We start from the raw sequence: 14,901 nt of genomic DNA, 5'->3' as shown, positions 1-14,901 counted from the left end.
TGGCTCTCTGTTGCCTAGAGAACTAAGCTCACATCCTTTGCATGGTATGCAAAGCCTCTCAGAATGGTCTTCTTTAGCTCCATCTCCTTTCCATAGAAATCCTGCCATCCCATTAACCAATCTACCAGTACATTTCCTAACTGACATATCCTTACATTCTCTCTGCCTTTGACGTATTGATTCTCTGTTGGGTACACCCTATGCCCTCTTGTTTATCCTTCAAACTTCAGCTCAGGTATCACCTTCTCTATGGAGCCTTCTCTAATATTTCCCCTCATTGCTACCCCATTTCCACCCTTTCTGCATTTTTTAGGAACAATGTCTCTCTCTGTCACCCAACCTGAATTGTAGTGATACAGTCATAGCTCACTGCAACCTCAGACTCCTGGGCTCCAGCAGTCCTCCTACTTCAGCCTCTCTAGTAGCTAGGATGACAGGTGTGTACCTCCACACCTGGCTAATTTTAATTTTTTTTTTTTTTTTTTTGTAGAGATGAGGTCTCACTATGTTGCCCAGGCTGACCTCGAACTCCTGGCCTCAAGTGATTCTTCCACGTTGGCCTCCTAAAGTGCTGGGATTATAGGCATGAGCTACTATGCCAGGTCCATTAAAAAAAAAAATCAACAAACTTTTTTTTTGTATTCAATAAATAGTTATTGGAGACCAAATTAATTTCCTATTATTCCATGAAAATTACCTCAAAATTTAGTAGCTTAAACAACATTTATTAATACAATAGTTTCTGGTCAGGAATTTGTACACAGCCAAACTGGGTTCTCTGGCTCAGTCAGAGCCTCTCACACACCTTAAATTAAGGTGTTGTTGAGCGTGAAAGTTGTCTTAAGGTTTGACTGGGGAAAGATTTGCTTTCAAGCTCACTCATGGTGGCAGGATTGAGTTCTTAGTGGGCTGTGGACTGAGGGACTCAGTTTCTTGCTGGCTGTTAGCCTGAGCCTTTCTTATTTGCTTCTCCAGAGGTCGGGTCACAACATGGAAGCCTATTTCATCCAGAAAAAGCAAGTGAGAAGATGAGGGAGAGAGAGAGGGAAAAAAAAAAAAGCCTATCGTCTTAGTTTGGGCTGCTGTAACAAAAATACCAAAACTGTGCCTTAAACAGCAAACATTTATTTCTCACAGCTATGGAGGCTGGAAGTCTAAAATCAGGGTGCCAGCACGGTCAGGTTCATGGTGAAAGACCTCTTTGGGGTTTACAGACAGCTACCATTGTGTTGTATTCTCAGAGAACAGAGAGAGGAAGCAAGCTCTCCTGAGTCTCCTCTTATAAAGGGCACTAATCCCATTCAGGAAGGCTTCACCCTCATGACCTAATTACTTCCCAAAGGCCCACCTCTTAATACCATCCCATTAAGGGTTAGCATTTCAACATATGAATTTTGGAGGGACACATTCAGCCCATAACAACCAGCAAGATGAAAGATACAGTGTTTTACAACCTAATCTCAGAAGTGATACCTCCTAACTTTTTCCATAACTTATTCATAGAAGAAAGCTACTAGTTCTAGCGCACATTAAGGGGAGGGAATAAGAGTCATTTCCAGACTAGATCAGTTAGATAAGTTTCCCCAAAATGAACCCATATGTAAGAATTTAAACTACTGAATATGTTAGAAATATTGCTGCTAGATTACTATAGGTGATTTTTATGAATTGATATCTTAGTGTATTAATGGCTCCTGATTTTTAGGAACCACTTTTTCTTTGAAAATCACAAACATGTAGAGTTTATTCATTTCACCCACCAGGTTCCGTAGAAACTACTGGTTTTCTTAAACTGTTATTAATATCATTTTTAGTCATGAATGACAACATTTTCAGCTACCAAACCTGGAATATTAAAGCCTGACTTCCCATCGGTTGTACATTTAATTCATTTAATTAACTTAAGCCACTTTAATTCAGTTGAAAATCAGGAATGCTTACACTTAGTTAAAGAAAAGAAACCCTAATTATTTATAAAGAACATGATCATTAAGTTCACATTACCCCTTACATTTTTCCTTCTCCATTTTTCATTTTTTTCCTTTTTTTCTTTTCTTTTTTTTTTTTTTACTATAAAAGAGGAAGCAGTTGGTTAACGTTTAAATTTGGTGGTGGTGGAACTGGGAGAGAGGCGTTATGAAAGCTTTATGTAACCCAGTCTAGAAACCTTCATCTCTGAGACAACCACCAAAGGAAATTAGCTTGGATATTTTCCTGCTTTCCTATTGGAATGAATCCCAAATTTAGGTCCAGACTGTAGGTTTGTCACCTCTGGTCACAAAGGAAGATCCTTTCTCATTTCACTTGGGAAATACTTCCTGTAAGGGATGAGATGTCTAAATATAGAGAATGAGAATAGTTTGTTCATTCACATCCCAAAGTGTAAGTGCTGGGGCACTGGAATCTGACTTCCTGGATGCAAATCCATTGGTCACTCACTGATTATACTCCCTGTGTCTCATTTTCCTTCTTTGTAAAGTGGGGGCATTGATAATGACAACAAAATATGTGTCATTGGGTTGGTGTTGGTTTTAAATGCATTAATAGATATAAACTGCTTAGAATGGGTCCTGGTCTGTGGTAGGTCTGTAAGAAATGTCAGCCCTTTTTGGCCAGGCATGGTGGCTCATGCCTGTAATCCCAGCACTTTGGGAGGCCGAGGCAGGTGGATCACTTGAGGCCAGGAGTTTGAGACCAGCCTGGCCAACATGGTGAAACCCCATCTCTACTAAAAATACAAAAAGTAGCTGGGCTTGGTGGCACGCGCCTGTAATCCTAGCTACTCAGGAGGCTGAGGCAGGAGAATCACTTGAACCTGGGAAAGGGAGATTGCAGTCAGCCAATATTGTGCCACTGCACTCCAGTCTAGGTGGCTGTTCTGAATGATTTAGTGATTACTTAAAAAAATTCTATGTGATTTATTTCATCAAATCACAGAATGTTTGTGCTGGGAAAAAAAAAAATCCTAAAAATCACCTGGTCTAATGTCTTCTTCAAGTCCTCTCTATAATACATTTTTTTCCCCCACTCAGTGGTCATAGTAATTATTTTTAAATGCACATGTGGCCAATGACTTACCACTCTCAAGGTAAAGACCAGACTTATTTTACCTGGTTTAACACTCTAGCAGCTCCCCTGCTCCCTCCATTGCACACCAACAATTCAAATTTTCTCTTTTGCAGAGATCTCTTCTACCTCTACCTTGGGTTTTCTCAGAAGTTGTTGCTTCTGCCCAAAATATTTTTCTAGTCATTTAACTATTCCAACTCTTACTTATCTTAAGGTAAGTCAGTACCCCTCCTATGGGCTGATAGAGAGACCCAGTACTTTCTTCATTAATTATTATATTGTACTGTCTCTTTGTTTGGCTGTATCCAGCGACTTATCCCAGTTTTGTTTGTTTATTTGTTTAGATGGAGTTTCGCTCTTGTCATCTAGGCTGGAGTGCAGTGGCATGATCTTGGCTCACTGCAACCTCCACCTTCCGAGTTCAAGTGATTCTCCTGCCTCAGCCTCCGGAGTAGCTGGGATTATGGGCACCCACCACCACGCCCAGCTAATTTTTGTATTTTTGGTAGAGAAGGGGTTTCACCTTGTTGGCCAGGCTGGTCTCGAATTCCTGACCTCAGGTGATCCACCCACCTTGGCCTCCCAAGGTGCTAGGATTACAGGCATGAGCCACTGTGCCTGGCCTACTTACACCAGCTCTAGGAAGAGAAGGATCATCTCTGTCTTCTCCATAGCTTTAGCTTCAAGACTAAGAAGGTGGCATAGAGTAGGTGCAAATAAGTATTTGTTTTTTAAATGAATGAAACAATGATTTATCCCCCAGATTACTCAAAGCAAAGATGGACTTAGAATTAAAGTAATTTCTCCACAGATGTTTGATCAATTTTTTGAACAAAATGGAAAGGCTTTATTCATTAGTCATTGAAATTGCCAGAAGAAACATTTTTCCAAATACCAAATATAAACACCCTTATCAGAGAAAAAAGCATCAAGATTATATTTAAATTCACTCATTTTTTTCCTACGTCTATTCCTCACTTCACCTTCTTACAAATATGAACATATTTTAATTTCTTGATGATTTTATAGTTTCCAGTTGGTAGATAATTGTTTTCTTTGTATGTGTATGTTTAATAGAGCTGAGATCAACATAGATATTTTTGCTTGACAACTTCAATTTCTGAAGCTTCTTATTATAACCAAATATCTCTAATTTGATGCCATATCAGTGATTAGGAAGAAATAAAATCTTACGATGGGGAGTGTACATCTCATAGTTACTGACTTACCATAGTGAGAAAGGTAATAAAATCATTCACCTGCTCTTGTAAATGTGGTGGAAGTTTTAAGGCAAACAAAGACTAATTCTCTTTTGTACAAAATTGAAGAGAGACCTTCAGAGCTCAGAGTTTCCGTGCTCAGTGTAAGAACCACTCCATTCCAGCCTTCCCATGAACGCTGGGAACAAGAGATGGAACGCCAGCACTCTGAATGTTTCTGGCAGTGCCCTTGCCTGTCCTCCCCACCCCCACAGGCACAACTCTCTGGCCTGCTCTGTCTTGAAAATCCCAGGACTAATCTCATTATGTTCTTTATCCATGCTGCTTTAGTAACCAGTAGAAGCCCAAGTTGCCAGGTCATCTCTCCTCCTCCCACTACTGTAATCCCGAAATGGTTCTGCATGTCTCCCAGGGATTTATCCCACTCCTTCCCTTTCTGCTAATTCTTGGAAACTCATGTTCTACCATCAGAAAATCTCCTTGGTCTTCTCTAAACATTTTTAAAATCTTCTTGTCCCCACGAAAAGGCAGCAATCCCCTCAGGACTCTCGAATGAAGTCAGTTGTCTTTCCCACACTCTCGTACAACTGGAATTGGAGGTGGTCCTTGCTTCTCATTGTCATTTGTAGACACTCATCCTCTTTCCTCCCACCACCCAATACCAGTTTAGAACTTTGAGTCATCAGAATCTGCCACCTACTACTTGCCCTAGTTGATGTCACCTACGGACTTCCCTTCATTATTTAATGACTTTAGTTCCATGAAACAGGCTCTGTGTGGGATATTTTCATGCAGCAGGTTTATTGAAGCATACCCTGTGAAACAGAGGCTGGAAGGTAGTGAAGACAGCAGGATTAGACTAAATAGAATTCATCTCTCATCTAGCTGCAAGGAGACTTCAGCTCATCCCCTGGGGAATGCTGGAGTTGGGCTCTTCCTTCAGAGTTGGCCTCAGTTGATGGAAGGGAGTCAGGACTTTGTACTTCATCATCAAACTCTTACTTTCTGAAGTGCCATCTTACAAAGGCCTTCAATACACCTACTATTTTTTGCTCAAACAGTCTGATGAGCATGATCTCCTGGACATAGTGGACCAATGTGATATTCTGCAGAAAGTCCAGATGTTCTTCAAACTAAGACAGAGGAGATAATAAGAGATTTAATATAGTCCTGGATGAAGACATAAATGTGTACTGTTGTCTATGCCTCATTAATACAAATTACTATTGATCTTCTTTCCTGATAGTGATGAAAAAGAATGCGTTCACCAGATCAGTGGCTGCATACCATGTACCTAGGCTGCAATGATCTGCCCTACCAAAGATACCACATCTGACACTGCAGCTTCTACTTGGTTGAGTTTTCAGCAATCCACTTTTATCCACCTAAAAATCATCCTAATTTTTAGGAGCCAGACAGCTGAATGACAAAGTAATATGGTGGGTTGCATCATTTATGTCTTTAAGGGTGGTACTAATCTCTGTAGTTGCCTCTAAAATGTGACATTTTTAATTTATTCTCTTGGTTTAGTGAGGGGGATTCCTGAAGACTCAGCCTTACTGTTATTGTTCAATAACTCTTCCCCTGAAAAGTCATCTCTGGTCTCCATGCAGAGCTTGACTGCTAAATCTCTGTGTCTAGAGAAGCTGGCAGTCTGTTACAATGGCAGAAGTCTCAGCCACGGCTCCATGACAGACCATAGCCATGGTGGGCGCTAGTGATGTTTAGATCATAGCCTGGATGGGTTAGCCAACTTAAGGATTTAGAGACCCAACTTGTGGAGGACTTGACGGCAATATAGAGGAGTTTAGAATTGATCTAACTCACAGAGGAGAAACTTTTGAAAATTTTTGAGTGGGAGCAATGGATGGAACATGGCAAAGATCTGGGCCAAGAATGATGGAAAATATTACAGTAACATAGGCATGAAGTGATAGAGTCACGAATTCATATGGCAGCTGTGAAAACTGGAACAATGAAGTAGGAATAAGATTTTTTTTTGTTAAAGATTCAAATGACCTTAATAATGTGATTAGAATCAGGGAATGGAGGAGAGATAGCTGTCAAGAGTGAGTTCTACCTTTTCACACTTGACTAATGGAGAAATGCTGTTTTCTTTTAGGTAATTCAGAAATGGAGGAGGGTGTGGAAAAGAAAAAGAAAACATTTAAAATACAGCATGGCGAATTGGGTTTGGACGTGTTGAGTGTGAGTTGACGGCAAAATTGCCTATTAGAATTGTCCCTTAACAATTGTAAATGTGAAAATGATGGACTCAAATGAGCATTCAAAACCATAAAAATTTAAACCTGGAAAGGAACTCTTTTAAGGGACCAATTAGAACTTATTCAGGTGCTTCAGTGGAGGATGACAGTGGTGGTTTTTAAGAAATTGCAGAGTATTTGTGAAGTATATGCCTGAATAATATTTGGAGATATTAGCTCATATTTTTCCCCACAGCATTTTCCTTCTCATTTTCTTCTATTAACTCAGCAATAAATTCTGTGCTTTCTTGCCTAAGGGAGAGTAAAGGGCAAAAGTAGTCTGTAGGACCTAGTCTCTCTAAAAGCATAAACCCACTGGAAGAGGTTTAAGGAAGAAACAGTAGACTCAAAGAAGGAGAAAGGAAAGAGAGGCTCTCTCAGATAAAATAGAGACCCTCTTGGGCTGATGAAGAGCTGAGAGGTCTATAGATCCTGGAACAGTGGGAACTTGTGCTTTATTTCCTGACAGTACATGGGACTGCCAAACCCCAGCAGGAAATAGCTTCATGGATTGTCCAAAGCAGTAGTATCCAGCCACGGTTGCACATCAGGTTATCTGAAGAAGTTTCTTTAACTTTTTTTAAAGTTATTTTTTATTTAATAGATATGAGGTCTTGCTGTGTTGCACAGACTGGTCTTGAACCCCTGGCCTCGAGCATTCCTCCTGCCTTGGCCTCTCAAAGTGCTGGGATTACAGGGATGAGCCACTGTGCTCAGTCCAGAGTTGGTTTTTTTTTTTTTTTGTTGTTGTTGTTGTTGTTGTTTGTTTTTTATTCCAATACCCAAGTCTATCTTAAATAATCTGATTTAATTGGTCTAACGTGGGCCCAGAAATAGGTGTTTTTCAAAAGCTCTCCAGGTGATTCATGTTGGCAGCTAGATTCACTGGTTGAAGGCAGAGTTTCTCAACCTCAGCACTATTAACATTTTGGATGAGTAAGTCTTTGCTGGTGACGGGGCTTTTCTAGCATTGTAGGATGTTTAGCACTATCCCTGGCCTCTACCTGCTAAGATTTTAGTAGCACTCACCCCCTAGTTATGACAATCAAAATTGTCTCCAGATATTGCCAGATGTCCTTGGGGGACAAAAGTGTCCCAGTTAAGAATCACCATTCTAGGGAAATCATAGGCTTTAAGTTTCCTGGACTCATTCATAAATGACACAGAAGCAACAGAGAGCATTTAAACCTAAAGGAGACGGTGGACAACTCAGAGGAAATATCTGAAGACCATGATGTATATGAACCAATGACTGATTATCAGAACATCCTCCTCCTCATTTCTCAAACCTAGGGCCATACACTGTGACAGCTCCTGATGTCTTGCCACCACTCAGGGGTGAGGGTGAAGGATAGGGGACTGGGAGGAGAGCTCCAAAGTACTATAGTGGAATTTCCTGCCAGCCTGTTAGTAGGGGGGCTCAGAATTAAAAAGGAAATATTAAGAGAGAGAGAAAGAAAGAGAAATGATATTTCTTACACACTTGAATTTGTGACCTGATTTTCATGCCTTATACAGGTTCATATAATACTGACTTATTAGCTAACAGAGACATCACACAAAGCTCTACTGTGGATGTATGCCCATGCCAATCCTGAGGTAGCCTGGAAGACCAGAGCAGATTGGCTAAAACAGAAGCAGAGCTGCTACAGTGACTGGCTAAAAAGTCCATAAGAGACATATGAACGTATCTAGGAGATATCTGAAGTGGCACACTGCAAAATATGTGCTGGAAAACAGAACTCTGAGGGCTTCTTCAGAAGCTAGAGCAACCTATCATGTCTTGCTAGGGCCCCCAAACTCTCCCACTATGTGGAAGCTCAGTGATCTCAGGTGGACAGCTTAGAGCCCAGGGAGACAACTGAATGAGGCTTTCTATTCCCCATGGAGGGAGGGACAGCTATGCCCCAGGAGGTTTGTAATCCCAGACTCAAATGCCCATCCCAAATAGCAACTGTTTATCTTCCAATCATCTCTTGCATTTATGAGTGGATTTGTTATCTCAATTATGTTAAGAACCAAAACCTTCTTAATATCATCCAGTCAAATCCCATCATTTAATAAATAAGAAACCTGAAGTCCAGAATGATTAAATGACACCGCCTAAGGTTATACACTTGGTAAGTAACAGCACCAAGACTAGAGCTTGGTTCTGATGACAAGACTGGTAACTTCACTCATCAGGATACCTCAGGTCTAAATACAGATTTTCAGAAGATTTCTCTATTTACTCCTAGAGATTAACATAAAAGGAAAAGCAAGATATGACAAGTATATAAATATGCTTAACTGTAAGGTTATTTCAGGCATATTTGACCCAGACTCCAGGCAGTCCTGAGCAACAGGGATAAGGAAATAACCCATATATTTCAGCAAGATGGCAGCTCTTAGAAGGTTTGTCATGGGCAGCCTTTCCTTGCAGTAGTTTTTGAATAGGGAAAGTTCCTCTTTGTTCCTGGCATAACCAAGGTCCATGTGCAAAAGAGTTGGCTCTCAGATGTGCATATATTTCCCACAGAAACTTGCTGTTTCCATCTTGGAACCCCCTTTATTACCTGTTTTCCCTTAAGGCTCACAGGAGGAGCCTGCAGAGAGGGCTTGAGGCTAAAGGTCAGATTCCTCACTTTCAGAGTAAAACATACCTTCAAAAGGAAGTGGTGATAGAGTACAAAGAAATTCCTAAGGGAGAAAGAGGCTTCAATACGGCAGGAAATTCATCTGATGCAGGCATCCTGTATCCTCCTTCAATGTACAGAGTGGATTTTGGGTGGTCTACTATATCTATGGCACCATGTGATGACTCTTCAAGGTGTCACTTGAATCCCTTTAAAGATGGATTTCTTTAGAATTGAAATCTCTAACGTTCAATGATTGGGTGACCTCATGATTCCCAAACACTAATGAACAGTGACACAGCAGAGATGAAAGGTGTCAAAGAGCTGGGAATAGTACTGGCTGGTGGTGGTGGGGCCAGAGTAGAAGTGGAAATAGAAGTGGGGTCAGCAGGTGGCATCAGAGACTAAAGTTATGTTGGAGTCCGAATTGAAAAGGTGACGTGATGGGTCATGGAACAGCAACATTACCAGCCCAGGAGAAGTTAGAACTGGTATGGCATGGAAGGTGAGCCACTCCCTTGATCTGTGTTCCTTAACAGGGATACAGCCTTATACCCTTCACCTCTGTCCTAGCAGTCCTACCAAACCCAGTTCTGCAACATACCAGGAGCCCAGGAAATCCAATGAATAGATTAGGTATTAAAAGAGTTTTCCCTTCCAAGGACATTTGCATTTTACGAAGGGTCCTTTACTGAATCAAACATCTATTCAGAGCTACTTTCCTCATTCTGGAAAACAAACATACAAACAAAAACAAATAGAAATATTAAAAATTTACCTTTCAACATTGAGGAGTTGACAAAATAGTGGAGAACTGCCAGGCCAAATTCTGAGAGAAAGCCTGATTCTAGAGAGTAAGGAAAGGAGCCAGGCACCAACACTGCCCTGAGGGCATTTGCCAATATTAGGCAAGATAACAGAAAACTTGAGCTTTGATTCAGCAGCCTCATGGGTAGGGGAACAGAAACCAAGTCCTCCAGTAGAAAATTCTACCAAACATTCAGTGTGGAAATAAATCTGGCACAAACTCTTCCAAAAAATAGGAAGTGGGAACATTTCCTAATTCCTCTTATGAGGTTAGCATATCCTTGATTCCAAAGCTCAATAAGGGTAGTATAAGAAAGGAAAAATAGAGGCTAATTTTAACATATGAAAATAGTTGCCAAACACAGGTTTGTAAGATTGGGTTAACGTTAAAAATCAGTCAAAATGTAATTAATCACAATAAAAGATTGAAGTAGAAAAATCATATGATCAATTCTAGAGATCAAGAAAATAAAGCTCAAATATCTATCAACAATAGAGTCCAATGGAATATTATACACCAATGAATGCCACAACATAAATGAATCTTACAAATATAATGTTGAGTCAAAGAAGCAAGACATAAAAGACTACTTTAACATAATTCCATTTATATAAAGTTTTTGAAAACAGGCAAAGTGTAATTGTTTAGAATACAGTATAGCTGGAAACACTATAAGAAAAATAAGAAAGTATTACTGTAAATATCTGGAATGTTATTACCTCTAGGAAAGAGGGACGGGGCTGTGAATTGGAAGGGATATGTGTGAGGGTTTTGAGAATGCTGTCATCTCACTTCAGAGGCAAAAACAAAATTAAAAAAAGAGAGTGCTGTCAATGTTTTATTTCTCGAGTTGAGTGGTGGTTACTCAGGTATTCACTTAATAATTACTGTAATTTTAAAACATTATTTATGGTATATGCACTTCTAAATATAGATATTTCACACCAAAAATATTTTTAAAGAAAGCCTTTCAAAATCCACAGAAATAAAGCTTAAATAGTGGCATTTCAGGCACCATGTATGACAAGTAGCAGGAGAGGTATTTTTGGGTAAGGTGGGCAGGCCCATAGTCCCTTCCACCACACTTCACACCCAACGGTTCACTTTGCTACTCAGACAACCCGGCCCTCCATAGTCTACCTCACTAGACAGGAAAGTGTGATCCTGGTCACTTATGCGGTCTATTGATCTTGCCATAATATTTCAGACCAACCAACATTGTGATTAATTCAACCGTAACACATCATAAATTTAAATTGAAAGCACAGCAATTATTTACATGTCTTTTTAAAAATCTGAATTACCCAAACCAATGAATGTGATTCCTAAACAACTATGATGATTATTCGCTGCTTTGTAGTTTGTCTGACCACGGACCATAAGAAATAATAAGAAAAAAAGTACCAGAAAAAGTCAGTGATAGAAAATAAAAATGCAAAACTTAGTGTTTTTTCAAATGATAGTTACAGCTCATCAGAGAAGAGCCTGCAGTTGCCATGGCAACAGTAATACAGGAAAGTGAACCTCCAGTCTCCAAGTCCTCTTTTTTTCCTCTTTCCTAGTCCTGGCACTAAATAGTAAAGAATGGTCCCAGACGATGTGTAAAACCCATAATGTTTATAAATTAGTCTCAGTTAACACATACAAGAACTTTGAGTTTCTAAACAAATAACATGCTGATGAATGTTAAGAGGGTAGAGACATCTCTGATGAATGTACAATGCATTCAGATCCCATAAAAATAAAATAATAGGGCATATGTTTGTTTTTCCTAACGGTCTCTCCATATTGCACCTGATTTGTATCATATGTAGTCTCAATTTCTGAATTTCACTCCATCTTTATGACACTTTCCTGTAATATACCTCATCTTGGCCCTCACACACAGATTCTCACCCACAATCTTCAATTAGCACAGACTTATCTTTTATACAATAAATAAGTAGTATAATATACTGATTAGGATACTGGAATTTTGGATCAGATATATCTAAGTTCAAATTCCAATAGTACCACTTATTTACTGGGGAATCTTGGGTGAGTTACTTAATATTTCTAGACTTCAAATTCCTCATCTATAAAATGGAGATGACTATAATTATAATACCTCTTCTAGGGTAGCTATAAGGGTTAAATGAGATAATGTATGTAAAAGCACTTAACACAGTATGTAGCACATATTAAACTCTAAATATTTTTTATTATTATAAGTAAAATACTGTCTATGGCCTATGGTCATAGATATATCAAGCAATTTTTGAAAACCACAGAAAAATTTGAGTTCTCAGAATTGTAATTCTCAGCCACTTTATTCTATTTCTGTTTCTATGCCTGCTTTGGTGTGTTTTATTTCTCAGTTACTTCTTGGAAGCTTTATCCAAAGACCACTGTGCAAGTCTTACTCTCTAGCTCTTCCTGCTTTGCCTTGCTTCTATCTGGGCTCCAATCTTAATCACAATCAACAAGGTCGAATGCTAAGAGACAAGCTCTGCTTAATCTCTGTTTTGGCTACAGTTTGATAAGTGAGATAAGTAAAGGGTATAAATATGTCATGTCTATGGGTATAAAAAATGGCAAATTGGGCAATAGCTGGGGAAAAAAGCTCAAATGAATAACAACAATATGAGAGGACAATCCCACAGCAAGAACTGGTCAAAAGTGTGAAGACAAGGATTGGTAAGGTCTCATGAGTAGGAGAAGGATTATGGTTGGCTTATTGTGTCTACCCATTCTAGAAGGCAAAGAAAGGCCATAATCAGCCAACTGGGGCCTCATTCCATCCCTCAGCTTCTGGGAGTACAACAGAGAAGGATGTAGAGAACCAAGAGTGAGCTTCATGACCGTAAAATAAAAACCTTCACCATCAGCTAACACCTATTGGTTAGCTAACACCTTGAGCAAGATTACTTCCCCCTTTACCCCCCTAAACTGTGCATACATACAGAAGCACAAATCTTTTGTGTATAACTTGATGAATTTTCACAAAGTGAATACACTCGTGTACCTACTACCCAGACTGAAAAGTAGAACATTATCAGTATAACAGAAGGCTTTATTAGGCTCCTTCCCAGTCATTACTAACTTCGGTAGTAACTACTTGCTTATCTATCATTATCAATTAGTTCTGCCATTTTTAACTTTATAAGTAGAGTCTGCTACAGTTTGGAAGTTTGTCCCCGCAAACCTCATGTTGAAATTTGATCCCCAATATTGGAGGTGGGGCCTAATGTGAGGCGTTTGGATCATGAAGTTGGATCCCACATGAATGGCTTGGTGCCCTTCTTGCAGTAGGGAGTGAGTTTCACTCTATCAGTTCCCAGGAGAGTTGGTTGTTTAAAAAGTGACGGTCACTTCCAACCCCCTTGCTTCCTCTCTCACCATGTGATCTCTGCACATGGCTCCCCTTCTCCTTCCACCCCATGTGGAAACAGCCTGGAGCCCTCACCAGATGCAGATGCTGGTGCTATTCTTCTTATATTACCTGCCAAATAAAGCTCTTTTCTTTATAAATTACCCAGCCTCATGTATTCCTTTATATAATACTAAATAGACTAAGACTGAATCATACACTATGCTCCTGTGTTTGGTTTCTTTTCATCAACAATATGCTTGTGAGACTCATCCATGTTGTGTGTAGTTATGGTTTGTTTATTTTTGTTGCTATATAGTATTCCACTGTATGAATGTATTACAGTTTATTTTTTTTTAACTCATTTATTGTTGGTGGACATTTGAATTGCTTCTATTTTGGGGGCTTTACAAATGATAGTACAATAAACATTCTTGTACCTGTCTTTGGCGTACATCTATGCACAATCCCATGCATTTTGGGGGATTATATGTAAGAGTTAAAATGCCAGATCATACAGTATGAGAAAGTTTAGCTTTAGTAGTTGCTGGAAAACCAATATATCCACTTCTTTAAAGTGGTTCTATCAAACTGTACTCCCAAAAGTGGTATAGAAAATTTCCAGGTACTTTCCATCCTCACTAATTCTTAGTATGTCTGTCTTTTTAATTTTAGCCTTCCTAGTAGGTGTGCAGTGATATCCCACTATTGTTTTGTTTTTCATTTTCTTGCTGAATAATGAGATTGAGCACATTTTCATATATTAATTGGCCAGTTGGTTCTCTTTTATGAAGCACCTGTCCAAACCTTTTACATGTTTTTCTGTTGTATTGTCTTTTTCTTATTAATTGGTAAAAGATACACACACACACAGACAGACAGACAGACAGACAGACAGACATTTATCTTCTGGATATTATTCCTTGTCAGATTTAGATATTGCTAGTATCTTCTCTCAAACATTGTTTTTCCTTTTTACTTTCTTACTAGTGCCTTTTAGAGAATAGAAGTTCCTAATTTTAATGCAATCCAACTTATCAACAGCATAGCGGTTAAATAAATAGGCTCTGAAGTTCGACAGATACATGTTAAAATGCTAGTTTGACTCTTACTAAAAATCTCTGTGACTTGGGTAATTATTTTCTCTCTCTGAAATCCAGTTTCCTCATCTATAAATGAATAGTAATCTCATATCCTTCATGGTGCTGCTGTAAAGATTAAAGAGGACCATTTGTGAGAAGCAAGTAGAACACTACTATGTGCTAAAACTACTATTATTCTACTCCACATCATTTTCAATGTAATACCCATTATTTTATTCCCATTTTAAAAATATATGTAATAAAATGTCACATCTTAGGGTAAAAATAATTAATTTGTTCATATTAACTCTAATATAGAAACATACTTTTCTAACACCATTTGGGATTGTGTTGCAGGCCTGGATCAGGCAGCGGAGTTGAAGGAAATTTCCTCTTCATCCAGTCTATATGATTATATGAAAGTTTCACATCTGTATGACTGTAAAGTACTTGATTTTCCAGTACAGTTGATTTTGAATTTTTAATTGTCTTAA

At 39.0% G+C, this 14,901-nt stretch overlaps 1 long non-coding RNA gene across 1 annotated transcript in view; it reads left to right on the top strand.

The window, feature by feature from the left end:
* The window catches only part of LOC139362774 (uncharacterized), a 91,492-nt gene extending 77,974 nt beyond the window's left edge, over positions 1 to 13,518 (top strand). Inside the window, exons 6-7 of the long non-coding RNA XR_011622068.1 lie at positions 5,536 to 5,728; positions 6,412 to 13,518. This is a non-coding gene — a long non-coding RNA (uncharacterized lncRNA). The remainder of the gene's footprint in view (positions 1 to 5,535; positions 5,729 to 6,411) is intronic.
* The last annotated feature ends 1,383 nt before the right edge of the window (positions 13,519 to 14,901 follow it).

This window comes from Macaca nemestrina, chromosome 4 (assembly GCF_043159975.1).
Source record: "Macaca nemestrina isolate mMacNem1 chromosome 4, mMacNem.hap1, whole genome shotgun sequence".
In the NCBI taxonomy this organism is placed as follows: Eukaryota; Metazoa; Chordata; class Mammalia; order Primates; family Cercopithecidae; genus Macaca; species Macaca nemestrina.
Note: the sequence above shows the minus strand (reverse complement) of the source record. Positions and strands in the feature narration are given on the sequence as shown.